General features: G+C 41.3%; 1 protein-coding gene across 2 annotated transcripts in view; it reads right to left on the bottom strand.

Moving 5' to 3' along the window:
• GCH1 (GTP cyclohydrolase 1) overlaps window positions 1–26,180 on the bottom strand; it is a 123,184-nt gene that overhangs the window by 43,301 nt on the left and 53,703 nt on the right. For both annotated transcript variants that reach the window (XR_005988376.1, XR_005988375.1), the window contains exons 6-7: window positions 9,889–9,959; window positions 3,929–4,099 (exon numbers count right to left, since the gene is read on the bottom strand). The gene's annotated coding sequence lies outside the window, so the exon portion shown is untranslated. The remainder of the gene's footprint in view (window positions 1–3,928; window positions 4,100–9,888; window positions 9,960–26,180) is intronic.

The following is a 26,180-nucleotide window of genomic DNA, read 5'->3' as shown; positions in this document are numbered from 1 at the left end:
GGTTCCTGAAGGGTGCAAGAAAAGCAAGAGTCCCAGTGGAGTCTGCTCTGTCCACTGGCTTTGGGAGCCCTGGGTGTTAAGGAAGCCCAGCCGCCTCCTGCTGAGCACCTGAAAGAAACCATGAGTAGACATCCAGGAATGAAGGTGGGCCTATAAAGCTGTGGGCATGGGCTCCGGGGCGGGGTTGGGGGGCAGGGAGCACAGCCAGGGAAGAAGGCACATGACCAGCATCACCATACTCTCCCTGGACTCCAGCAGGTATGTATACCAGGCACGGTACCTACTGTCATTATTTCAGGCAAACATCCATGTGAGCTACCTGGGCCAAAGGACATCATCTTTATAATGCACATAAACTGCAGAGCCATAAATCAAATCCAGGTTTCCTAACTGGACATGTGAAAGCTAGCGTCATTTCAGGGAGCCCACGGAGTACCATCATACTAGTAGCCCTAAAGACCATTCCTAGGAAACCCAATGGTGTTTCCTTCTCCCCTTGAGGTTAAAATACAAAGTTTGTTTGAAAAATAAACAGAAGGCTTCTACTTCCCAGATTCCTAGGCCTAAGAGTCAGGAACCCTTTTTGCAGTACAAGTCATCAGCTTGACTTTGTGCTGTTTTCCTCTTGTGAGTGTGGATTCCAGAAGTAGAGCTCCTGCCAGCTTTAAAAATGCACATCCTCCTCCAACACATGTCAGGGTGGCTCCTGCTAGCAGAGTGACTTTCCAATTGGACAAGAGAGCTTAGGACCGTGGCCCTTACACTTTACTTTGTATAAGACAGGCCCAGAAATTACTGCTCATTTTTTTTAGGTGGGATTTGATACTGTGGATATGTCTTTAAAAAAAAAAAGAGAAACCCTGATCTCTTAGCCACATGCACTGACCTGTATATGGATGAAATAACGTGATGTCTGGGATTTGATTCAAAATTAATACAAGAGCAAAGGAAGGAGATGGTTAGAGACATGGGGGTTTGTGACGTGATTCTATCTACTTTTATATACATTTTTTTTTAAGATTTTATTTATTTATTTATTCATGAGAGACACAGAGAGAGAGAGAGAGAGACAGAGACACAGGCAGAGGGAGAAGCAGGCTCCATGCAGGGAGCTCAACATGGGACTCAATCCCAGGACTCCAGGATCAGGCCCTGGGCCAAAGGTGGCGCTAAACCGCTGAGCCACCTGGGGATCCCCCTTTTATATATGTTTAAATGTTTCCATAATACAAGGTAAAAGGTAGAGAAGGGAGGCGCATACAGAGGGCTTGGTGAAGACAGCTTCCTCAGGTCTCTGCCCTCCGCAGCAGAATGAAGGCCAAGGGCCCAGGTACCTGCTTCCATCAAGCCCCGGAGGGCACACTGAGGCCTCAGCGGTGGGGCCCTGAGCCGGGTGGGGCCGGGTGGTGAGGGCAGGGAGGGGAGACCTGCCGAGGGTGGAAGGCGCCCCTGGAGCGCCCTGCAAAGGCACCTCTGTTGTCAGCCACCGTCAGTGCCAGGAATGTGAATCGCCTCAGGCTCGGCCTTTTGGTCCTGCCCTGCGTCACTGTCAAGATCACAATAAGAAGAGTGGCAGAACCTAGCTCCGAGCCAGCTCAATCTTTATTAAAATCTTTTTTGTGCACAATGTTCCCAATTTGTTTCTTTGTTGCCCGCATCTGGAGTCCCACAGCTTCTGATATTCGTCCTGCAGATGGAGTACGATTGGCTGACACGCTGTGCTGGTGGAAAAGTAGCCTTCAGAGCCTGCAAACCTGTTCCATCCAGCAAGAAGCACCAGCCCTGGAGCGAGGCTGCGGGTCCAGTAGGCCTGTGAGCGGCTCACCGTCTGCCATAGGCTGGGAGGACCTCACGGAAGGTTCCCAGCACGGCTGGCACAGGTGGGGGCAGCCCAAGCCCGGACCACATCAGGCTTTTCTGGCAGGCCCAGCATTCAATGGGAAGCTAAATCCAACTGAACCTCACTCATGCTTGCAACCTAGAAGGAAGGTGCCCTCTGTGTTGCCCTTGGCCCATGGTGGGCATTCGTATCTCAGAGCTTGAGCTCCATGCACCTCCCCAATCCTTAACCCAAGCATCTATGTCCCTGTTTCTTACTGGGGGTCTAGATGTAGCCTTTTTAATTTTCAAGGTTCTACTTCTTTAAAAAATTTTTTTAGACATATATATATATATTATAGTTGGAAATGCACCGACTTTGCTGTAAGGGGAAGCATGGACAATGTGTGACTGGGGAGATTATACAATCGGAGCTATAAAAAGGTACAACCACATTGGAAAACAGTCAGCAGTTTCTTAAAATGTTCAACATACACTTACCATATAATCCTGCCATTTTACTCATAGGAATTTGCCCAACGAAAGAGCCAGTGGTGAGGAGGGTCTGAGTCTAGAAACCTCAGAAAGCCTCAAAAGTCCTGATCATCCAATAGGATGATCCTGAGCCATTCCCTGGGGCTGTAGACACATGCAGAGGCTGAGGTGGATGGGTCCAAGGATGCCTTGGATCTAGCCCTTGTGCAACCAGGACACCTTCACATGGAAATCTTTCCATGGACAACCCTCATCTTCACATAGACAACCACTGAGCTCCGAGGGTCAGGCTCAGCCAAAGTGAGGGAATTCCTATGAATGTTAACATCTTTTAAGGAGAGGAAGAAGATCATCACAGGACAAGCCCTGCTTCGAAAGTAACCTGTTCCCTGCATTATAGTAAGTTGTAAACTATAAAGGTAGCTTATAATTATAAGCATTCATAATAAACATAATAATAGGCATGATAATAGGCTTTTTTTGAGTCCTCATCAGGTTCTAAGAACTTAATTTGCTATCAATTCTACAGATAACCTCTGAATCAGTAATTCCAACAATGCTATATTCTTTCCGTTTTACAAATGAGGAAACCACAATTCAGAGAGGTTAAGCAACTAGCCCAAGATTACACAGCTGATTAGAGGCAAGGCCAAGAGTTAGAAGACAGCATTCACTCTTTCAAATCTTGGGGACCCATGTGAGAAGTCACTTCCCTGCTGTCTTCAATGTAGTTGAAGAGATTAATGAAATTCTCAAGGTCAACTTTTCCATTTTGGCCTATTATTGTATAAACACACAGGCCTGGTTATTTTTCCATCAGCCCTTTCCAGAAGTAGATAGAACAATAGCCCTCATAGTCTTTACCATGCTCTCAGCAAAGCCAAAAAGGTGTAAAGTGGGAATTCATTGGAACTTTGCCGGAAGATAGGGATATTATGTAACCATCTGAGGCTGCCTCTATCTGGGACATCCAATATTCATGGTCATTACTGCTACTGTCATCCTCATACTTAACATGTATGGAGTGCTCACTCTGTGCTCTAAGTGCTCTTTTTTTTTAAGGTATTAACTCAGTTAATCACACAATTCCTAGAGATGGATACTATTATTATTATCTTATTTTACAAGTAAGAACTAAGGTCAGGGGAGTTTAAATCATGCAGCAAAGGTAAAAGGTTCTCCCATTCCAGTTACACACAGATCCTGGGACAGAAAACAAGGCTGTGATGCCTCCAGGTGAAGTAGAAGGTTAAGTTCCAATGGCATCTATAGTGGCCTCCCCCACTCTTATCTTCAGGGGACATGTTCCAAGACCTCCAGGGAATGACTGGAAGCACAGATAGTACCAAACTCTATATATGCTATGATTTTTATACATACACACCTACGATAAAGTTTAATTTATAAATTAGGCACAGTAAGAGATTCACAACTAACAATAAAATAGAATTATAACAATATACTGTAATAAAAGGTTATATGCATGTAATCTCTCTCTCTCCCTTAACATATCTTGTCATTTTCGTCTTCCAAATCCATTCCTGGACCTTCTAACTGGAATGAATTACACGAAAATCCATTTTTGTATCATGAAAAGGAGCACCATACTACTCACCCTTCTTTTCCCTCTTGTGATGATATAAGATGATAAAATATCTATGTGATGAGATGAAGTGAGATGAATGACATAGGCATTGTGACATAGGCATTGTTAGGCTACAAGTGACCTGACGATATTTTAGAAGGAGGATCATCCACTTTCAGACCACAGTTGACCCGTGGGTACCTGAAATCACAGAAAATGGAACCACAGATAAGGGGGTTTCTATCTTGTGGTCTAAGTCTGTGATCTTCACTCTGTCCATCATTGTTCCACAGCACCCCCATTAGGCCTGAGGGTCCATGCCCGACTTCTTATACATGTGCTACCATGGCTTATAAAACACATCCCTTCTTCCCTGTTATAAAACTGCCTCCCATGAGCCTCAGCAGTTGTTCAAATCCTGACTGAAAAACTGAAATTCAATAAACCTGTGGAAAATATTTTATATTATTAAAGATCAAGTCAGATTTACACAAAAACACAAGAAAGAAAAAAGCAGTTTCGCTGTGATTATTAATAAATACTGGCACACCACTAGATTCAACTAAATGCCTCCAGATTCTTCCAAGAGGCAGTTCTCTTCTTCAGGGCAACCAAATGCATGTGCCACCAGCCCCTCCCAAATCCTCTCCTGTGTGCACTCAACACCAAAAGATCCCAAGTTCCCTCCCAGCAGGGAGAACTAATATAAATCCTGGTCATGATGTTCTAATAGTCAGGCTTAGCTTCTAACTCTCAAGGATCTGTGGAGGGTCCAGGGTTATGACTTCCACAGAGTGTAGAGCTCCCTTATGCCAAACCTGTTTTTTTCCATTGCGAAAATCCTCATCTCTGTGGCATTATGTCACCTTGCAGAGCCCTTTTCATAAACAGACTACAGTTAGCTTTGGTCAAGTTACTTTAGAGTCAAAACCCACAGTGGAAGATGCTATTTGAATTCCTCTCAGCTTCCAGCTCCTCGGAAATGATAGGTATTCATGTTTAATTCTCCTGCCTATTGCGTCTTTGGGCTTATTTATGACTATTTTGGATTCTGAGGAAAGGAAATTATACATAAAACCTCCACTCTCTTTCCCACATTCCAGGTAACGAGGCAGTTTCTCTCACACCTCAGCGGCTCTTCTGGGAGCACCTGCCAGTTTGAGATGATGGAGGGGCCATTGCAGCCCAGCCTTCAGAAGAGCTACTTACACCACCTGCCTCAGCTGGAGGGAAGCCAGCATCCCCTCAGACTTCACTGCCTCTCAGGCCTTCCCCATAGCCATTGCTTCTCTCCCCATTAACTTGGTTATCAAAACTGGCAAAATACCTCATGATTTCACCTTCTCGATCCACCCCTGGACCTTCTTACTAGAATGAATTACACTAAAGTCATTTTTGTAACATGAAAGTAGCACGGCACATCAATATGTCCTCCACCCCACCCAAGGACTGCTGGCCCACCCAGCACATTGCATATTACCAATTACAGATTACAGATCTGATCCAGAGTGTACCCCATGCCTATAATGCACCTCCCAAATCCGGCTGCCCTACTGTGACCTCTCTCCTCACCTAGTCCTACGAGTTTGCATATCTAGAAACAAAGAAGCCTGGCATTCACACACAGCTGGTCCTAAATCGCCTCTTGGGCAGATTATCCACCCAAATCAGACACAAAATATCAACAATGGCACCAAATACTCCATCACTCAAGGGAACAGACACACATAAAACAAAATGAAAGATATTCAATATGTGATTATCTGCCTGAATGCAGGGAAGAAAGGGGAGGATGACTGGAGGTATAGAATATCAACCCACTAGTGAGCCAGGCACCCTGTCTGCATCCTGAAGCCACCCCAAGCCGTTTGTGTCCCAAGTCATGCTCCATCCAGTTCTGCCCTACAGGAGGCCTAGAGGAGAAGATTCTCTCAAAGTAGAAGGCCCATTGAGGGATGATTGAAAACAGACACTTAGGAAGATTGGTATTAGACTCTGAATTCTAATAATGACTACTTTAACTGCCCTCAGCTCCCTGGCAACATGCCCCAATTTCATCTTCCTAAGTGATAACTAACAACACTTAAACTCTATCTCTGGAAGCAGGGGAACGCAAAATATCCCGGCCAGCTAATTAGCTGCAAGGAGAATGTTTAACCTCGAATAATCCAAGATATTAACATTAATAAGGAGATGCTCATTTTTCACCTGCAAAATTGGCAAATATGTTTTAAATTGCATTAAGAGGCATCCACACACAGCTGGTTAGAAGTATGTCTACATGAGTAGAAAAAAATCTGAACTAGATGTTTCAAAAGGTTTGTAGTGGTATGCTGTGGGTTAATGATGGGTTATGGTTGGTTTTTATCTTCTTTATGGTGCTTTTCTGTATTTTCAGCATTTTACACCATTACTCTGCAATAGTTGATCATCAGAATTTTGTAAAAGGCTATTACTGTAAAAGGTGCATCATGACATCTCTGAAGTTCTGTTGCTTTGAAGGAAAAAAAGAAAGAGTGGGGACCCTAGAGTTGGCCAGGGCATCTCAACAGAGGTAGGCAGAGAAACAATTCTGAATGAGGCGAGACTGTCCCCAAAACACACAGCCTCTCCACTGATGGGCCATTATCTTAGGTGGGAATGGTAACTTCTGAGGTCCCTGGAGAATCAGGATGTCCTGCAGCTGTTCTTATCCTGCCCTGGGAACCTGCCAGTGAGGGCAGTGGTCTCCCTTCTTCTTAGAAGAGCCTAACCCAGGGTGTTTCTACATTAGCTCAGAGAATTCAGATAAAGTTGATGGTCTCAAAAATGGCCACATGCATAGACATGCAGACATGTGCTTAGTAACTCACCAGTCATCTAGAAGAAGGTAAGTAGAGCTAGAGAGGCACTCAGCTACGGGCCAATCACCCTCTGGAAGTCTTTCTGGCAGCAGAACCACCAATACGAATCATAGAAGAACCATCCAAAGAAACGCATATAATCAACCAAGTGGTGGTCCTCCTGAGAAATGAAAGGGACACTGTTTAAATACGGCCTTCATACACAAAGATAAACTCAAAATGGATGAAAGATCTAAATGTGAGACAAGATTCCATCAAAATCCTAGAGGAGAACACAGGCAACACCCTTTTTGAACTCAGCCACAGTAACTTCTTGCAAGATACATCCACGAAGGCAAAAGAAACAAAAACAAAAATGAACTATTGGGACTTCATCAAGATAAGAAGCTTTTGCACAGCAAAGGATACAGTCAACAAAACTCAAAGACAACCTACAGAATGGGAGAAGATATTTGCAAATGACGTATCAGATAAAGGGCTAGTTTCCAAGATCTATAAAGAACTTCTTAAACTCAACACCAAAGAAACAAACAATCCAATCATGATATGGGCAAAAGACATGAAGAGAAATCTCACAGAGGAAGACATGGACATGGCCAACATGCACATGAGAAAATGCTCTGCATCACTTGCCATCAGGGAAATACAAATCAAAACCACAATGAGATACCACCTCACACCAGTGAGAATGGGGAAAATTAACAAGACAGGAAACCACAAATGTTGGAGAGGATGCGGAGAAAAGGGAAGCCTCTTACACTGTTGGTGGGAATGTGAACTGGTGCAGCCACTCTGGAAAACTGTGTGGAGGGTCCTCAAAGAGTTAAAAATAGACCTGCCCTACGACCCAGCAATTGCACTGTTGGGAATTTACCCCAAAGATTCAGATGCAATGAAACGCCGGGACACCTGCACCCCGATGTTTATAGCAGCAATGTCCACAATAGCCAAACTGTGGAAGGAGCCTCGGTGTCCATCGAAAGATGAAAGGATAAAGAAGCTGTGGTCTATGTATACAATGGAATATTACTCAGCAATTAGAAACGACAAATACCCACCATTTGCTTCAACGTGGATGGAACTGGAGGGTATTATGCTGAGTGAAGTAAGTCAATCGGAGAAGGACAAACAGTGTATGTTCTCATTCATCTGGGGAATATAAATAATAGTGAAAGGGAATATAAGGGAAGGGAGAAGAAATGTGTAGGAAATATCAGAAAGGGAGATAGAACATAAAGACTCCTAACTCTGGGAAACGAACTAGGGGTGGTGGAAGGGGAGGAGGGCGGGGGGGTGGTGAATGGGTGACGGGCACTGAGGGGGGCACTTGACGGGATGAGCACTGGGTGTTATTCTGTATGTTGGTAAATTGAACACCAATAAAAAATGAATTTATTAAAAATAAATAAATAAATAAATAAATAAAGCCTTCAAGTGGAAGGGATACAAATCATGCAGCTCTTGATTTAACTTACTAAACAACTGATTGGTAGTGAAAACATTTGGCAAAAATGGTTATATAAAAACTAACCAGTAAGATCCAAGCACTATGGCACATTCATGTGAAACAAGTCACAGCTCACAGCCACACAAGGTTTGCAAAGCACTAAAAAATGGGATGTGTTGGTGGTTTAATGATTGAAGAGCAATATCTACACTCGACTATTTGTTAAAACAAAAGACTGGACTGAAATTTGACCCTTGCTGGGTCACGTGTTTTCTGTGTGATATGTGAAGGTGGTGTACAGGAATATCCCAATGGCCAGCTGGTAGAGTCCCACAGGTTGGTCTATTTCTATCAGAGTACAGCTCTTCCCCAGAAAGACAGGCCCATGCCTGCCAACAAAATGGAAAGAATGGAATATGGAAAGTTTGATTTGGAGATATCCCTCATCTGAAAGTCCTTGTTTTATCTAGGCACAGCCATGTCTCATACCATCCAACAAGTGTCAGAAGAAATTCTCCACATTCCTTTGCTTAGAGAAGATCAAGACTGGCTAGGTCAGATTATCAAGAGCTACCAGAGGGTGGAGCTGAGGTCTTCCCTCAACATGGCCAGGTCAAACACATCCACTGTGGTGAAGGCATCTCCCTCCAGTGGCTTATAAGCTCTTCTCACCAACCAGAAATCTGTGAAGCCCGACCTATCTGAATGAGTCTTGAAAAATAATCCGCAGCATTGTGAAGAAGATGGGATTGAAGATACTAATTAAAGAGGAATTCACTCCCTCACCTCTTCCCAGGAGCCCACATGAGAGAAGATGGAGGGAGTCCTTTCAGAGAGAGGGAGCTGTGGAGGGCCCGTGGGCTGGCTCCAGATGCCTCAACCCCTTGACCATACTTCCCCACTCAACACACCTACCGCGTTACAGAAGAGCCACACTAGGGTGATGATACACACGCGACATCCCCACCCACGTGAACTAAGGGGGCCATGGAGCTTCTGCCCCACTGCCTGGATCTGTGCCCTCAAGCTCTACACTTCATGGGTCCATGAGGAGACAAGCCCTGAAATGGACATAGATGGCCCAGGATAAAGGCATCCAGGATGTCGAGATGGCTATCTCTGATCTACCCCTGCCCTCACATTTATAGCCATGAGACTATAGATTTCGAACATAGACCCATATACAAACACATACACACTCACACACACATTCATGTGCACACACATGCACACACCTAGCATCTAGAAGGGAAACTCTCTTGCTTATAACCAGGTCACCCTGTTTCCTGACCTTAAAAAGAACAGGTTTTTTTTTTTAAGGTCTCAAGCCTTAATAGCCACAGAGGGAAATGATGCTTGAACGGGGCTGTGATGGTCTCGGCCTCGGGTGTCTGTGTACGCAGCCATATTACGTAGCAACACCATAGCCGTTTAGGTTTAATTTCCTAGCTTGCCTGATAAGGAGGCTGCAAATGTAATTTGTGATGCTGTAAGCTGGGCAAACTCACCAGGCTATTAGATGAGTCACTGGGTGATCCAGGCCACTATGCTGAGCTCTGCGGAAGAAGAGAAATGAACCCTGATCTGTGGGGCTGATAGCACTCAGGCGGACACAATTTTCTAAGTGTCTCGGAGCTGTGCTTCCTTCCCTCCTACTCTCTGGTTTGGTGCCATTATTTATTAAGGGAAGCTTCACTCACCTCTCAACCTTTGTTAGAATCATCTTCCAACTTTCTAAAATCCTCATGGCAAGTGTTGCAAACTCACGGTCCTGCAAGGCCAGACAGATAATAATACCAACAATAATAACAAACATTTTTGAACACTTAGTAGACACCGTGTATTCTAGTTGCTATACATGAGGTATCTCTGCTAATTTTCTTAACAACATCAGCAGGTAAGTAACACTGTTATTCCTCTTTTCAAATGAGGATATGGGGGTTGAGAGAGGGTAACAGCAGCTATAAGACAATAGAGTAGGGGTGCCCCTGCCAAAGGGACAAATTGTCATTCAGGGCCAGTCCTCATCCGGGTTGCCAGATCTTCCATGTTCCTAAAAGAAGCAGGATTTTCAGAGTTTCATATAAAATCCCATTGGTTTTAAACATCAACTAATTCAGTTCCTTAATAAATACTGCGAGAACCAAACCAAACACATCTGCTGGCCAGATTCAGCCTGGGGACCACCAATTTTCAACCTCTTCCTCATTACAACAAGTAGACATATTATTCAATAAATACACTCCGTTTTTTAATCTTTGATTCCATGAGCTATTAGTGTCCCAGCTCTTTGGTCACCCTCTCTTTGGCTGTATCCCTTCTAGAGCCTCAGTGGGAGCTCCATTCTTCCAGTTGCTCATGCTCAGTTGTAGAGTCATCCTTGCCTGCTTCCCTTCTCCCACACCTCCCATGCAATCTCTCAACAGGTCCCACCAACTCTACTTTAAAATGCATCCATAATCCCTCCACCTCTCAACCCTACCATGACTGCCCTGGTACAAGCCACTATCAGCTCTTCCCTGGATTTCATGAGCCACTGGTTACATCCAGCTTTTCCCACCTACTCCATGCTTACTAGAATAGCCCTGTAAAACCTAAGTCAGATCCTGCCATTTCTCAACACCCCCAATGGTTCAGTGAAAGTCGTTCAGTGGTAGTGAATGTCCTAAATAGCCCACAAGGCCCTTCTGACCCAAACCCACTTAGCCCCACTATCCTGCACTCCCTTCCCTGTAGGCACACTGCTTCCTTAATGCACTCCCATCTGGGCCCTGGGTGATCACTGCTTCCTCAGAGTCTCTCCACACAGGTATCCTCTAGGCTCTCACCCCCTCTCCACTCTATTCAATTGCCAGCTAATTAGAAAGATCTTCCTGGACCATTTATTCTAAAGAGCAGTGTCTCCATTCCTTTCCCTCATCATTTATTATTACTATATGCCATGTATTTTCCCCCTAGGATGCACCCTCCATAAAAGTAGGGGATTTGTTTTCTTCTCAACTCTATCCCTGGTGTCCACAACTGTGCCTAGCACATACCCAAAATTCATTAAATATTTATTAAATAAATGAAGACATGAACGGTCCATATAACAGGCCCTAGTGATAGACTGCTCCATTCTCTGATGGCTGCACATGACTTAGCCTTGTCTTCTCTTTACTCTGTATGCACCTGGGGGACAGGAAGTCTCCACACTAGCTAAGTCTCCCCACCTCCCCCATGGCCACTTCTTGACAATATGAGCTCAGTAAGATGTTGGATTGATTATTAGCTGAAAATACACAGAGACAGTCATTGCTGTCACCTACCTGCCATGTGGAATAGAAACTTGTGATTTGTGAGCATCTTGCCCTGGATGGAAGGAACAAATCAGCCATGGCAGTGATGAATTCTATAATTAATCTTGATGAAACATGGCATGTTTTGTGTGAGGGTGGAGCATTTTAATCCTTAATTACAAAACAGGATAAAAGTGTTTTGCCCATTTATCTACAGAACTTGTTTTCCTTATTTATTTCTGTATTTATTTGAAAGCTCATATATCTTGGAAGGTAAATATGGTTCAGTCCTTAATATTTCCTTCACATAAATAGAAAGAGAGAAATATAGGCTGAGTGGTTCCCACTCCACCTAGATCCTCTGGAAAATCTGGACAGAGCTGCTGCAATGATTGGCACAAATTCCCCCCATAGACCTCTGTGGCTTTCCTGCACCCAACATAGCATGGTCAGCCCTCAATAAGATCTAGATGCACCTCTCTCTAGGGCAGGGCCCACCATGATTAGCCACAGGTGATGTGGCTCAACAAACAGCCCAACTCAACAAAGAGAGTAAGCCAGGATGCCAGGATGACCCTCCCCGAATCTGAAGCTTACCTGGGAAGGAAGCACAGCCAAGAAGATAAGACATACACATGCATGGGAGAGAAAAGCTTCACCTAGTAGTTCTGACACTAAAGTTGATGGGAGAGGATCTAGGAGGGTGTACAGAGGCATCACCCAGTTCTATGCTGTGGGTAGAGGATGCAACTCCTCCTCTTTGCTGAGGCATGGCATGTGGAAAGGCATCCCCACTTGACTACTTTCTCTGTATCTCCTAGTCTTGCTCTCTCCACATCTTTTTATTATGTCTCAGAACTCTCAATTCAATGTATGTTTTTTTAAAAAATGTTAATTTAAATTCAATTAATTAACATATATACTGGTTTCAGAGGTAGAAGTCAGTGATTCATCAGCCTTATGTAATACTCAGTGCTCATTACATCTCGTGCCCACCTTAATGTCCATCACCCAGCTACCCCATCCCCCCACTCCCCTCCCCTCCAGCGACCCTCAGTTTGTTTCTTATGATTAAGAATATCTTATGGTTTGTCTCCCCTCTGATTTTGTCTTGTTTTATTTTTTCCTCTCTTCTCCTACAATCCTCTGTTTTGTTCATTAAATTCCACGTATAAGTAAGATCATATGATAATTATCTTTCTCTGACTGACTTATTTCACTTAGCAAAATATCCTCTAGTTCCATCCACGTTGTTGCAAATGGCAAGATTTCTTTTCTTTTCTTTTTCTGATGGTTGAGTCCTATTCTATTGTATATATATATATATATATACCCCACATCTTCTTTATCCATTCACCTGTCAATGGACATCTGGGCTCTTTGCGCAGTTTGGCTATTGTGGACATTGCTGCTATAAACATTGGGGTGCACGTGCTCCTTCGGATCACTACATTTGTATGTTTGGGGTAAATACCCAGTAGTGCAATTGCTGGGTTGTAGTGTAGCTCTATGTTCAACTTTTTGAGGTGTTCTTGAATGTGTATTAAAAAGGTCCCATTTTTGGCATATATGCCCTACCTGTCATCACTGCCTTCTCACACCCAGCTACCTGTGTGAGAATATTATCATGGGAGTTGTCTGTAGCCTTGTCTGTCATCCTGTCAAAATCAAGCCTGCACTAGTCAGCGACTTCCCCTCTGCTTCCTCCTCCCAAAGAGGGAGGATCCTTTCTTCTGGAGCAATAGGTGAGGGGAGGAAGAGAGGCAGTGCTGGGAAAGACCTTGAATTATGGAGGATGGCGTTCTGGGTCTGCTGGAGGTATGATGGATGTGGTAGATGAAGGCAAGAGGTTTTATCATTTTTTACTGTGGTTAATGGAATGGGATCCTCTTGACAGTTTTAAAGAAGGCCAAGGAATGGGCTTCAGCTGCTTTGGAGTTTCTTTTGGCTTCCTGGACATATTTCTTTTACATCTCCCTCCACTTGGGCCCAGGCTTGAAAGGGTTGCAAATAGATTTAGATCGTCACTCTGGGATGTTCAAGGAGAAAGGTTTATCATCTGCCCCGCCACTAACAGCTGTGTGACCTGGGACTAGTCACTTGAGCTCCCCCAGTTTCTTGTCTATAAAATGAGAGACTTAAAAAGGAATGAACTCTGAGATCTTATTAGCCTAAAAACATTACGATGTTTGAAAGTTCTACTCTAAGCATGATGATGACGATGATGATGACCTGGCATTTGCTGAACATTCATTATGTGTCAAAATCTTTAAAAGCACCATCTCAAGAATAAAGTCCTGTAGTTTTTATTCTGGATACCATAATTCATCAGAAGATGAAAGCCTCTCAGTGATGCCCCAGCTCCTAGGGTTGGAAATGGGACAACTGAGCAAAGCATAAAGTGATCATTCTTTCCCAATTATTGTTCCACAGTAAGTTCAGAACTAGAGACACTTCAGCCCACAGAACCTCTCGACAACGTAATACCTGTGGGGGGCTGGGGAACACACAGGCCCATTGACTTTTTATTGCATGTTTTGAAATCAAGAGTCCAGTGCCTAACCAACTGAGCACCCAGGCACCCCTGGTGTTGAGATGTATATATATATATATATATATATATATATATATATATATATGCATTTTTCATATTTAACAGCTGCATGGAATTCTATCATATGGTCGTGCCATGATTTAATCCCTGTTGCTGGATATTTAAGCTATTCCAACTTTTAAATATGAACAAAAGGGATAAACACCCTCATAGATACATTCACCTTGTACACACATCTACCTTGATTTCCTCATATTCTCTCTTTCTGGAAACCCAATCTGGACACTGAACACACCCATCTCTCTGAATCCTAACTGTGGACAGTCTCTGGGGCATTCTCGTTTCTCCAGTCTCCTCACTCTGTGCCCTCTTCTGGCTGACCTCGGCTCCAGGCACTACTCCAACAGCAGCTGGTGTGCAGCTGACTTTCCCTTCTCTGCCTCCAGTCAAGACCTCACTTGTAAACTTTCATTTCTAGACATCTGCCATTGAGTTTCCCACAAGGACCTCAATGATCATATCTAACTCTTCTCCCACCCCGAGTAGCCCGAAACGTCCATTTCTCTTATCACCATTACCTCAGTGATCAATGCTGCTGTGATTCCCAGATCCTAGACACCCAAGACCCCAAACTGGGGGTTGTCTGGTATTAATTGTCTTCAGCCATTTGCAGACAAGCTCTTGAGGTTCTACCTCCTAAATCCCTCTGCTGTCTCCTCTTCTCAGCTTTCATTGTCACTTATCTAGTTTGGGCTTTATTATCCTCCCTGAGTTAATGCAATAGCCCCCTGAACTGTCCATACTCCAACTCTGATTACAGCCCATACTTCTCTGCTTGAAATCCTTCTCCAGCTTTCCAGAGCTTTGGGATCAGGTCCTGGGCAAAGCATAGGCAGGGACTTCTGTAGCCTAGCCCTTGTCAACCTCTTTGACCTCCTTTCTCCATTATCCCCCTCTCCATTGTGGGCTCTACCTATATTAGCACCCTTTATCCAAGTGTTTTGTATATTTCTCTGCATATTATCTCTCACTAGACTTAAGGACAGGGCAGTGTTACTCATCTTCATATTGCAACACACAATTAAATTGAAGGGAACAAAGTCATGTATGAGAAGATCTGTGTCCTCTCCATCAACAGCAACTATTGGTGACAAGGAAGGGGGCTATGGTGCTACCTCCAGGACTGCTTCTCAGGGCAGGGAGGACCTCACTCCCAGGACTCACCTGGTCTGGTCACCTGTGAATGAAGACCTCCTTTATACCCATGAAGCCTCCTTTATACCCAACTCTTCCAAAGCTGCTGGGGCCAGGGTGCCTCATTCCAGCTCTCCTGGAACAAAGAGAATCCATGTCTCTACATCATGACCTCCTGTATTATTTCTATCTCTGGTAATGAAATTTCCAACAGTGAAGTATTCCCTGAAATATAGTTTCATTCACAGGGATGTTTCTATAATCTAAACAGTGAAAATAAATGAGAATAGGGAAGGGGGAGAGGAAAAAAGAAGGCCAAAAGGACTTTAAAGCCTTCCACGAGATCATTTCCCTAGTTGTTAAATGCTGGGAAACTGATGCTCATCTACTTCAGGTTAAATTTCTCTTTGCAGCCCACAGGGCTTGCAGCTCTTTGTTATGCACAGGAGAGAGTCACACAAATGTGTTAGATCTAGAGCCAAGCTCTGCAAATTATGGCCAGCTAGCCAAATCCTGCCCACACCTGCTTTTGTAAGGTCCACGGGGTACAAATGGTTTTTATATTTTTTAATGTTTGAAAAAAAATCAAAATACTATTTTGTGACACATAAAAATTATATGAGATTCAAATTTCAGTGTCCATAAATACAGTTAAATTGGAACATAGCCATACTTATTCATTTACATATTGCCTATGGCAGCTTTCACACTACAATGGCAAAGTTGAGCAGTTGCAACAGAAACCACGTGATCTGCCAAGTCTTAAATATTTACTATCAGCCACTTTGCAGAAAAAATTTGCCAACTAGCTTGATCTAGTGTACCAAAAGGACTATGAATCACAGAGAAATAAAGATGCATAAATTCAAGCCTGATAAGTTTAGATAAAAGCAATGCTTTCTTTATTTTACCCAAGAATTCACATATTTTACTTCTATCCTTTTCCCCCCAAATATTGCTTTAGCTGTAACATTCAAGGATATTTCAAATAGTCATTATAAACACTATACTTCTGTTACAGTAAATAAATAGATGAGAATTGTATATACTTCACTTACACACTACACTTCATTCTCTTAGCTCCAAATATGTAGATAAAGATATATATTTTTAGCTTTTAACGATAGAAGTACAGGCACATGATTTTTTAAAAAGTTAAATTGTGGCAGACGGTTTATAATTTAAGCAAGAGTCCTCCCCACCTCCCCACTTAGAGACAACTTCTTAAAAGTGGTTTAGCTGTATCTCCTTGTAGTTACTGAACTAAAAATTGTACTTAATTGCTCTTTCTTGATTGTTCAAGTTAGATGTTATCTAAACTGCATTATCACAGATGAAGATAGAGGTTATCTCACAACTTTTAGGTAACTCAGTAATCAGTGTTTACATTATGATCATGTAACTATATCTTCTTTTAAAAAGATTTTATTTATTTATTTATTTGAGAGAGAGTGCCACGCACACACACAAGCAGAGGTGTAGACCAGAGTGAGAGGGAGAAGCAAACTCAAAGAGGGGCTCTATCCCTGGACTCCAAGATCATGACCTAAGCCAAAGGCAGATGCTTAACCAATTGAGCCATGCAGGCACTCCAATGACTATGTAACTATTTCTCACCACAGAGACAAATAGCATTCCATGGTTTTATTTCTCACATTCTTCTTTTTATTTTGTTCCATGTCTTTAAAAGCTAAGAGGGGGAACTCTGTCCCAATACTGTCAGAAATTCTAAGTCTCCAATAATGATCTTCCCCTCAGTACACTGCAAATTATCAGAGCAATTACATATCTATAAAACATATTATGAAACACAGATGTTGCTTGAAAAGTAAACAATCTGTTCAGAATCACAGGCACTCAGATCTGACTTCCCTTCCATGTTACAGTACCTCATATGGCTTTTACATAAGAAAGAGTTTGGGCCTTTTGCTTTCAATCCTAAAGGAAAAGAGTAAGAAGAGTGAAGAGGACAGGTCTGCATTGCTCACTTCATTCACTTATAGAATATGTTGTCAAAGAACCAATGCCCCCAGACCTTCCTGTTCCAGCCTCTAAAACTGAAAGCAAATCAAGAAGGCCACAACTCCTGATCCTTGCTATTCTTAGAATGAGATGCTAACACCTTTAAAGATTCTCCACAAGAACCACCCTAGTTGCAAAAGATATGAACAGAAATTTCACCGAAGAAGACATACACGTGGCCAATAAGCACATGAGAAAATGTTCCGCAGCACTTGCCATCAGGGAAATACAATTCAAAACCACAATGAGATACCACCTCACACCAGTGAGAATGGTGAAAATGAACAAGACAGGAAACAACAAATGTTGGAGAGGATGTGGAGAAAGGGGAGTCCTCTTGCCCTGTTGGTGGGAATGTGAACTGGTGCAGCCACTGTGGAAAACTGTGTGGAGGTTCCTCAAAGAGTTAAAAATAGACCTGCCCTATGACCCAGCAATGCACTGCTGGGGATTTACCCCAAAGATACAGATGCAGTGAAACATCAGGACACCTGCACCCCAATGTTTATAGCAGCGATGTCCACAGTAGCCAAATTGTGGAAGGAGCCGTGGCATCCATCGAAAGATGAATGGATAAAGATGTGATCTATATATACAACGGAATATTACTCAGCCATTAGAAATGATTCACAATTTGCTTCAATGTGGATGGAATTGGAGGATATTATGCTGAGTGAAGTAAGTCAATTGGAGAAGGACAAACATTATATGGTTTCATTCATTCGGGGAATATAAAAAATAGTGAAAGGGATTAAAGGGGAAAGGAGAGAAAATGAGTAGCAAATATCAGAGAGGGTGATAGAAAATGAAAGACCCCTAACTCTGGGAAACAAAGAAGGGGTAGTGGAAGGGGAGGTGGGCCGGGGGATGGGGTGACTGGGTGACAGGCACTGAGAGGGGGCACTTGACGGGAAGAGCACTGGGTGTTATACTATATGTTGGCAAATCAAACTCCAATAAAAAAAATATACAAAAAAAGAAAAAAGAAAAGAAAAGAACCACCCTAGTTACCTGCCTAATCTCAGAAGTTTATTCCATGTGAGACCAAGAGATAAAAGTGGACCGGGATCAGAATCTGATCTACCTCCAGGTGAAAGGGCTCTAAAAATCATAACCCAAACCTCAAATGATAATTCCACATACTTTGGGTTTAGAGCTGACTTATAAACAATAGCTTTATTCTTACAAAAAATGCTGCAATGAATAACCTTGTACACAAATGTCACTTTCACACATATACAAATACATGTAAAGGATAAATTCTCAGAAGTAGAATTGTTGGGGTAAATGATAAATGCATTTATTACTATTTTTACTGACAAATATATACAGGGTCTTTCAGAATTTGATCTTTTTTGCTTAATACTCCATACATGATTTCTAGACCTAAATTGTGCATGACGACATGGTTAAAGTTAAATTGCATTTTTCTATACACCATATATATTCATTTTCCCAGGCTAATTAGGGAATGATTTATCATAAATTGCATTTCTAACTCCAGCACTTCCCCATGCTTTATTTGCCTGAGGACAGTCCCTTCTAATGCCACTTGTTTATTACCTACCCTCTACTACTGTTCTTTATTATCCTCTTATTTCCAAGTTCACCCATATAGTGTTGTTTATAATCTCCTCAATTCCATGTTCAGCAATGCTCTGCCTTTAGCAGAAACAATGGCGGTATAGTAAAGGTAGATCTACACTAATTCACTGTAGACTAGTAATTCTGAATCCACATGAGGAGACATCATGCCATGATGCATGCCATGATGACTTGGAGTACCCTGACCAGTAACATGGAGAAAGAATATGATCATTTTTCACAGAGAGACTAGGATAGCCCTCCTCTCTGAGATTACCAACTGTTGAGGAAAATAAAATTATTTTTCATTAAACAGTACTTAGGAAAGGTAAGTATCATTTGATCTAGATTAAATCCCTTTTAGAAATAATTTTAGCAAAAGTCTTCCAGTCTGCCTTTAGGTAGAAAACTCCATTAGGCAAAATATGATTGCCCAAACCACACGAGCAGAGTAGTTAGTAACAGCTTTGTTAAAGATAGAAGTCTGAATGCTTATTATGTTTGGCAGCTTAGTGATTTGATTTTTGCTGAAAATAACATTTTGAAGTATTGGACAACCAGAGAAATGAAAGAAATGTCTGCCCCATATCCTTCAGGAGAATATTAGCAATATTCATTGAGACTAAATTTGATAATAAATGTATTAAAAGACATAAAGGTAGAACAATGAAAATATTGTCCATTTAGTAATATATTACATTTTAAAAATGATATTCAATGTTGGTAATACTTTGTCTGGAAGCAATTTGGAATATTTATCAAGAGTTTTTGTGTGTCTGGGTCCCCTGCATGGCTGAGTGGTTGAGCATCTGCCTTCCTGCATCGGGCTCCCCACAGGGAGCCTGCTTCTCTGTCTATGTCTCTGCCTCTCTCTCTGTGTCTCTCATGAATAAATAAATAAAATCAAAAAAAAAAAAAAAGAGTCTTTGTGTGTGCGTGTGTGTGTGTGTTCGTGTGCACTTAAAGTTTCTCTTGAGAACAGTTTTCAAATAACCTGAAAACACACCCTTTCATTTACAAACAATTGATATACTAATCACAAATCATTCTCATCTATTTATCAGCTAGTGTAAAGCCACACATAATTCAAGGTCTTCCTTACATGCCCAGTGGCTTTTTATCATTATTTTATTGGATGACCTGTGATTTTTTTTTTAATTTTTTATTTATTTATTATAGTCACAGAGAGAGAGAGAGAGGCAGAGACACAGGCGGAGGGAGAAGCAGGCTCCATGCACCGGGAGCCTGATGTGGGATTCGATCCCGGGTCTCCAGGATCGCGCCCTGGGCCAAAGGCAGGCGCCAAACCGCTGCGCCACCCAGGGATCCCGACCTGTGATTTTTTTAAAAAAGATTTATTTGTTTATTCATGAGAGACACAGAAAGAGAGAGAAGCAGAGACATAGGCACAGGGAGAAGCAGGCTAACCACGGGGAGCCCGATGCAGGACTCTGATCCCAGATCCCAGGATCACTCCCTGAGCCAAAGGCAGAGGCTCAACTGCTGAGCCACCCAGGCGTCCCAACCTGTGATTTCTTATACTGTCATTAAAAAGGACTTAAAGACCCCAGTAATATCAAAATGCAGAACTCAGATCTCAAGAGGTTTTTTTTTTTTTAATGTGAAGAGGGATGTGAGATTATAATAAAGCAATACAATGAATCCTTATGATGTTAGAACTGCTGAGTTATCCTGACTGTGGTGGTTTATACACCAAACCACATGTTTATTATTAAAACTTAATACACACATACAAGTAAAACTAGGAAAATCTGAATAAGCTCAGTAAATTATAGCAATGTCAATATCCTAGTTGTGATGTTATATGATGGTTTTGTTAAATTTAGCACTGGGAACCATTGCAGAGTATAAAGGGATCTCTGGGTGATGTTTCTTACAACAGCCTGTAGACCTACAATTGTCTCAAGAAAATATTCTGTTTAAAAATGTGAATCTGCTCCCTGCATGGAGCCTGCTTCTCCCTCTGCCTGTGTCTCTGCCTCTCTCTCTCTCTCTCTCTCTCTCTCTCATGAATGAATAAATAAATAAAATCTTTAAAAAAAATGTGAACCTGTCAAGATAAATGAGATGCAAGGGTGCCCCTAGGAAAAAGATGAAATTAATGTGTATGTTATAAAAATTTTAGCTGTAAGACAGTTATATAAGAGGATATCTATACATTGCAGGAGTTGGGAGGCATCTTGAGTAGCTCAAGTGAAGTCATCCATTTTTTTTCAAAGATTTTACTTATTTATTCATGAGAGACACAGAGAAAGAGAGGCAGAGACACAGGCAGAGGGAGAAGCAGGAGAGCCCGATGTGGGACTTCATCCCGGGATCCTGGATTGAGTCCCACATCAGGCTCGCTGCGGGAAGCCTGCTTCTCCCTCTGCCTATGTCTCTGCCTCTCTCTCAGTCTGTGTCTCTCATGAATAAATTAAAAAAAAAAATCTTAAAGAAAAGAAAGACCAACAGATGGAGAGTCAGGATAGGAACCTCTGCTCTTTAATCCAGTGGCAACGATGCAAGATATTTAAGACTCCTGGAGCCCAAATTCGCTCACTGATAAAAGAGAAATCTTCTTTACTCAAAAAACTATTGAGAAAATAATATTGTGGGAAGTAGTATTGAAAGTTTACTATACCCCATTTTAAAAAAGCACCTTATAACAACTTTTCCAGATTTAACATTGGGCACACATGCACATGTGCACATACACACACAATGTTAAATCTGGAAAATTTATCTTCCATCTCCAAAAAACTAAAAGGCAAGAAACATAAATGATCAGTTCCCAGGACTCAGTATTTAACCTCAATTTTAATTTTTATATAGCGTTCTATTTTAAAAGGCCATGAGAATTTGTTAACCTATCTATACCTTAAAATGTATAAGACCCTTTTATTTTATAATTATTTTCTAAATATCAAGTTTATATGGAAATTGCTAACAAATATCCAAGCACTGACATAGGAAGTCACTCTCCTCCTACCCCTTCATTATGAAGTGATTTTGACAACTGCTAAGCAGGAGAAGGTCAAATAAGATTTGAATAAGGACTTCAAGTTCAAATGCTCTTAGCTCACAGGTGAACCAACTTTTAGAAGAATCAACTTACAACTCAGAAATGAGAAATTTTGCTCTGTGATTAGTTGTCCTTGGTTTTCTTGTTTGTTGTTGTATACATTTTTAAAGATTTTATTTACTCATGAGAGGCAGAGACATAGGTAGAGAGAGAAGCTCCCTGCATGGAGCCCGATGTGGCACTCGATCCCAGGACCCTGGGATCACATCCCTGAGCCAAAGGCAGACCCTCAACCACTGAGCCACCTAGGTGCCCTAGTCGTCCTTGGTTAACATGACTTTCCAAATGACCAATATGAAATAACCCTGTGGTCCCTGCTAGTCGTTTTAATTTTTTAATTTACTGGCTTCTCAGTTTATCCCTAGGTTTTAGAAGTGAACAGCTCTGCAAAGAGAAAAATCCCCATAAGAAATTTACCAGTCAAGATAGGACTGTAAAAAATTAGTATCATTACATATAATGGGAAACCCACAAGAAGACAAATTAGAAAGAAAAATATCCCATTTATCTAGCCATTCAGCACATTTTCAAATAAGAAAAAGTCCAGAAAAAAAGAGGGAGAAGATACTCATCCTAAAATCAGGAGAAAATAAACAAAGCCTAAGTGTGACGGCCTCAGAGGAAGTTTTCATACATGCCCAGGCATTTCATCACAGGACTCCCTTAACACAACCTTCTCTGTACTAACAGCCAAACCACGTCTTTCTGGGCAGCACAGTCAGTTCCAGAAGTTAAAGGATTTCTCAAAAGGTCAGAGTTGTGGACACATTGCTCAAACCAAACAGGAGAATGTAGAAATAAGAGGAAAAGCAGATGAGTGTATTAGGGCTGTGTAAAGCATGTGCTAGCAGTTCTCCCAACAAGAATTGCAAGCAAGTCCTAACTACATCATTAGGGAGAGAATAAAAGAAGCTGCTTACATATGAGACCTGATGTGTCACTTCCTTCTCCACCCCAGTCAGCCAGAACCTGCCTGGTATCCTTACTCAGAGGGCCATAGAAATGTAACTGCAGTCAGGCAAGCAAATACACCTACCATCCAACCCAAACCTCAGAATTTCCCAGGGATCAGCCCTCAAGGAGATGCCAAGGCTTGGGAGACTTCACTATTTCCAGCCCTATAACAACCCTTCCACCTTAACCAAAATCTTGGTTGCCAAGGAACCCACAACACTGAAGCCAAGGAAGTCATGAGGTAGATGTTTTAAAACTGAAGCCTATCCAGAAAGGAAAGACACTCCACCCCAACCCACCCCCAAAAAGGAATAAACTCTGTTCCATACCTGGGAGGATATAAAACTAAAAAGAGCCATGTCCAAGTTGAAGGCTGAGCAGTGCAGGCTGACCTGGGCTGTCTTAGGAATAGGAGTTTAAGGGCATGAAGGAATGTTGTAGAAAAGAGCAGCCCTTTTTCCTCTGCTCAGCTGAAGTGTCTCTTCATTTGGACAGCCAAAGACATCCCAAAAGTTGACATTTCGTGGGGTGCACAAAAGGGCTTCTCCGAAAGCAAATGACCACATAAATTGTAAGGAAAGTATGAAAGAAAGGGAGAAAGAGGTGAATCTACAACTTTAAACAGTCTAAGAAACATGTCAACCAATAAACAAAGAAATTAAGAAAATTCTATTTACAATTGCATCAAAAAGAATAAAATAGCTGATGAATAGATGGAGCACAGATGATATTTAGGGCAGCAAAACTACTCTATATGACAATGTAATGGTGGATACACATTATTGTACTGTATTATTATATTGTCCAAACCAACAGAAGGTACAACACCAAGAATGAAACCTAATGTAAACTATGGACTTTGGATGGCTACAATGTGTCAATGTAGGCTCATCAATTGTACCAAATGCATCACTCTGGTGGGGGGTGATGATAACTGGGGGGTCTACAAATGTGTGGGGCAAGAAGTATATGAGAAATCTCTGTATCATGCACTCAATTTTACTGTGAACCTAATATCGTTCTAATAAAGTCTGTTAAAAAAATAATAAATAAATAAAATAAAATAAAATAAAATAAAATAAAATAAAATAAATAAATAAAATAAAATAAAATATTTAGGAATAAACTTAACCAAGGTAGGGAAAGACCCATCCAGTGAAAACTATAAAACCAAAATTAAAGAAATTAAAAATATAAATAAATGGAAAAATATGTTCATTAATTATAAGACTGAATATTATTAAAATATTCATACTACCCAAAACAATCTGCATTCAATGCAATCCCAACAGCCTTTTTTTTTTTTTGCAGAAATAGATTCATATGGAATCTCAAAGGACTCTGAACAGCCAAAACAATTTTGAGAAAGGAAAACAAAGCTGGAGGCCTCACACTTTCTGATTTCAAAACATATTACAAAGCTACAACAATCAAAATAATGTAGTTCTAGTATAAAGACGTGTAGACCAATGAAACAGAATAGACAGCCCAGAAATAAATCTGAATGTATATGATCAAATATTTTTGACAAAGGTACCAACGCTACGCAATAGGGAAAGAGAATCTCTTCAGCAGATGGTGTTGGGAAAACTGGACATCCACATGCAAAAGAATGAAGTTGGACACTTACCTTACACCATACACAAAAATTAACTAAAAATGGATTAAAGATCTAAATGTAAGAACTAAAACTTTAAAACTCTAGAGAAAAACATAGAGGGAAATCTCCACAACACTGGAATGGACAGTGATTTCTTGGATATGATACCAAAGGCATAGGCAACAAAAGCAAAAGTAGACAAATGGGACTACATCAAACTTGCGTGCAGCAAAGGAAACAATCAAGAGAGTAAAAAGGCAACCTATAAGATGGGAGAAAATACTTGCAAACTATTTATCTGATAAAGGGTTAAAAAGAGCTCCCACAACTCAACAACAAAAAATACATAATCTGATTTAAAAATGGGCAAAGGACTTAAATAGACTTTTCTCTAAAGAAGATATACAAATGGTCTATATGCATATGAAAAGATGCTCAACATCAGTAATTATCAGGGAAATGCAAATCCAAACCACAATGAACTATTACTGCATGCCCCTTAGGTTGGCCATGATTTTAAAAAGTTGGAAAATAACAAGTTTTGGCAAGAATGTGAAAAAATTGGAATACTTGGTGCACTGTTGGTAGGAATGTAAAATGGTACAGCCACTGTGGAAAACAGAATGGAGGTTCCTCAAAAAATTGTAAGGAATTATCATATATAGAGAATATAGAAATTCTGTAATCCCACTTCTGGGTTTATATCCAAAAGAATTGAAAACAGGTCTCAAGGAGATAATTTGCACACCTATATTCATTGCAGTATTATTCACAATACCCAAGAGGTGGAAGCAATCTAAATGCCCATCAATAGATTAATAAATTTTTAAAATGTAGTATATACATATAGTGGAATATTATTCAACCTTTAAACAGAAGAAGATCCTGTCATATGCTACAACATGAATGAGTCTTGAGAACATTATGCTAAGTGAAAATAAGCCAGTCACAAAAAGATAAATACTGCATGATTCTACTTATAGGAGAACTCTAAAGTTATCAAACTCAGAAATAGAAGGTAGAATGGTGATTACCTTCTGGGTGCTGGAGGGAGAGGGGGAAAAGGGTTCAATGGATATAAGGTTTTAGTTTCATAAGATGAAAAAATTTGATCTGTGAGGTGACAATCTATAGTTTAACTGTACACTTAAAAATGGTTAGGATAGTAAATTTTATGTGGATTTTTAAAAGATTTATATATTTATTTTAGAGAGAGTGTGAGTGGGGGAAGGGCAGAAGGAGAAGGAGAAAGAAAATCTCAGGCAGAGTCCCCACTGAGTGTGGAACCCAACATGGGACTCAATCTCATGACCCTAAGATCACAACCTGAACCGAAACCAAGAGTCAGTTAGGGAAAAACTGAATGCTGACTGGGTATCTGATAAATAAAGCATTAATTTTTTGTGTGATAGTGAATGGGTTTTTTTATGTGATTCCTCTCCATTTAGATAACCTGAAATATTTTATGGATGAAATCATCTGGAATTTGCTTTGTAATAATCCAGTGGGGATGGGAGATATGAGGGAATAAAGATGGCCATGAATTGAGACTTATTAAAGCTGGGTGATAGGTACATGGGGGGTCAGCTAATTATGTACTGTCTACTGTTGTATATGTTTTTTTCCCATAATAAAGACTAAAATAAAGCAAGTGACTCTGGGAGGGTTAGGGCTATTGGGTGTCTATATTTGGCCTTGAACTCATCTAATGAGACTGCTTC

The sequence above is a fragment of the Vulpes lagopus genome, chromosome 6 (assembly GCF_018345385.1).
Source record: "Vulpes lagopus strain Blue_001 chromosome 6, ASM1834538v1, whole genome shotgun sequence".
NCBI lineage: Eukaryota > Metazoa > Chordata > Mammalia > Carnivora > Canidae > Vulpes > Vulpes lagopus.
Note: the sequence above shows the minus strand (reverse complement) of the source record. Positions and strands in the feature narration are given on the sequence as shown.